The sequence below is a fragment of the Dipodomys spectabilis genome, unplaced genomic scaffold (genome assembly GCF_019054845.1).
Source record: "Dipodomys spectabilis isolate Male_0828 unplaced genomic scaffold, ASM1905484v1 ptg000050l, whole genome shotgun sequence".
Taxonomy (NCBI): Eukaryota; Metazoa; Chordata; class Mammalia; order Rodentia; family Heteromyidae; genus Dipodomys; species Dipodomys spectabilis.
Genome location: NW_024870727.1, coordinates 2,214,694 through 2,217,605, shown reverse-complemented (window position 1 = coordinate 2,217,605; position 2,912 = coordinate 2,214,694). Strand labels below are relative to the sequence as shown.

The 2,912-nt window shown below is 39.3% G+C and overlaps 1 pseudogene; it reads right to left on the bottom strand.

Moving 5' to 3' along the window:
• Positions 1-298: 298 nt before the first annotated feature.
• LOC122107253 lies at positions 299-998 on the bottom strand (annotated as a pseudogene).
• Positions 999-2,912: the final 1,914 nt, after the last annotated feature.

The following is a 2,912-nucleotide window of genomic DNA, read 5'->3' as shown; positions in this document are numbered from 1 at the left end:
ATATGATCAAGGATGCACTGGTAAGTAAACATAAAAATCTTGTGTATATGCAAGCTAAGAAAAGAAATTAATAACACAGGAATAACTATGGCTGTTTTATGTCTTCCCTCTGTAGCTATAAAACAAGCATACAACAATAACGCCTGAAAGATGTCATCAATCATCTAAGCCTAATCAGCATGTACATCTACTACAACTGACCACTGCAGGCCACATGTACCTCTCCACTGTTCATGGGACAAGGATTCACCTAGCTCATAGGTTAGACCATAATAGAAATCTCAATCTGTTTGAAAAATCAATTGAAGACAATCCAAGCCTCATTGCTTAATGACAAAGCTTTTTGCTCACTGGCATCTTTCAGGTAGCCCATTTTAAATGAGCTGGAGTACCTCTCTGTTAGTGATCACACCAATTTTTCCCAAGTTAACACCTCTGGTCACCATATATAAGTTACTAGTGCCAAACTTGATAACATTTATTATCTTACTGGTCTAAAGATCTATCTAAATGATGTCATTCACCTTAATGAGTGTGAGGGTAGCATGTGGTGTGCACATTGTGGTCACCAGATGAAGGATTCATGTTGTGGCCTCAAACATATTTCTTGCTTCACACAACTTGTATTTGGCCTCCTTATATGTAATGTGATGACAATGAAACAACTCTTGGTGTCATAGATCAAAGGGAAATTATTTCAGGCTTGTGGATGCTGATGGCATCCAGAAAACCAGCAGGCAGATTATATCCATTCTGGCATTATCATCAATAATAATGAAACACTGCATGAAAAGCTTCTATACTTTGTCTCCTATGAAGGCATACTTAAGTCTGTTTCTGAGGTGAACAATGAAAAGCAGACATCCCATAATATGGTGGGTACAAGTGCAAGGATGAGGAACAAACACATTGATGTATTTGTTCAGCATGCAATGACATGGGAGGAACATTAAGAAAACTTCCCTGATCAATCTTGATCGTGCTTCTGGGTGTAGCATTCAGCCTCTCCCACTTGCTTTCTGTTTTTCAGCCTCATTTGAATTTTCTTAACTCAAAAACTTTTAGATCTTGTTCCATATCTTTTGGGTTCAGTCATCTCTCTATACTCAAAGATTCTGTACCTGAGAACTCAATCAACCTTGGAGAGAAATTATTGGCATTTTAAAGTCAGATCTGTACTGAATATAAAAAGATTTTTTTCGTGATCATTAATCCCAAACAATCCAATATAAACATTTACATAGCATTTAGTTTGTACTCTATATATAATAAAGGGAACATGTGCACAGGTATGCAAATACTATGCTATTTTAAGTAAAGAATTTGAATATCTGTGGTCTGTGATATCCAGGACAGGTTTAGAAATAAATTATTCTCACATATGAGGAAAAAAATGTTTTTGTTCATGTATTATCTGCTCGTTCAAATCTTTTCAAACTTTTCTTTGGGTAGGGGGGCAGTTTTCAGCTCCTGGGGCTTGAACTCAGGGCCTGGGTGCTGTCCCTGAGCTTTTGCTTAAGGCTAGCATTCAACCACTTTAGCCACAGTTCCACTTCTGGCTTTTTGGAAGTTAATTGGAGATGGTCTCATGGGCCTTTCCTGTCTGGACTGGCTTCAGATTGTGATCCTCAGATCTCAGATCTTGAGTTGCTAAGATTCCAGGAATGAGCCACCGGCACCTGGACAAACTTTCTTTTTAACTGAAAAGAAATGTATGATGATTCTCCTTCTAATTCAGACACTCTTATTCTTGAGAAGTATCTCCTGCAACTATCTCCTTAAGAGTTAAGGGAGCCTCAATTCTCATCTCACTTTACCCCATGTGAATGTTGACAGCGTCCCTCACACCAGCACCCACACTGTGCTGTGTTGTCTTCGTGGGAGATGGTCTCATCTGCTTGATTGTGAGTTCTATAGGTTTTCTATTATTCATCTTCTTTAGGTGCAGTGAGGTGCCTAGTGCACATTAAAATCTACAAAATAGCCATAAAATGGGGCTGGGAAGATGGCTCAGGGATAGAGTGCTTGCCTTGCATGCCTGAGGCCCTGGGTTCAATTCCTCAGCACCACATAAGCGAAAAGAAAAAAGCCGGAAGTGGCGCTGTGGCTCAAGGGGTAGAGTGCTAGCCTTGAGCTGAAGAGCTGAGGGACAGCACCCAGGCCCAGAGTTCAAGCTCTACGACCGGACCCCCCAAAAAAAATAGCCATAAATTGTCATTAAAATTAAATTATGACAGAAGTATTATGACAGAAAGTGAAGCAATCAAAATGTCATAAGGAAATTATGAACTTTGGGGAGAGGTTGATAGGTAGTTTTCACTATTGATAAGCTATTAAGACTGCTATTGAAAGCTCAAGTGAATTTTTCTTTAAATAAATTTGGCATATGCTAATCTGAGGTTGAGACTGAAGACTGTAGACCTTAGGTCCAAATTCCAGGGCTTCCACATGGCAGTTTACCCTTATATGCCAAATAAAAAGACATGATGGAGGTAGAGAAAGACATAACTTAGCATAAGCATGGTATGAAAGACTGTACTTGAGTATATTTTCTGCCATCTCTTGAAAACACACATGAGCTATAGGTTTTCTAGACAACGAACTGGGGACACAAGGAGAGATTATGATAAAGTATGGCCTAGTTGGTCATTATTTTAGTTATTGTTTGGGGAAGGGTTCTGGAGAAGTTGTAAACAATGTCATCATTGTTCAAAATCAACAAATCATTGTTGCCTGGAGGGTGGTCTGTCCTGGGAAAGCTCTATTATTCCTATGGGTGATTTGGGTCCCTGATAAAGATACTATCAATCATTCTTGTCCTTCCTAGATTTCAAGGTGATTGTAAATGACTGCAGAGAGACTGGCTTAGAGAAGAGACATGGATAAAATGGAGGCAGTCATGCCAACCATTT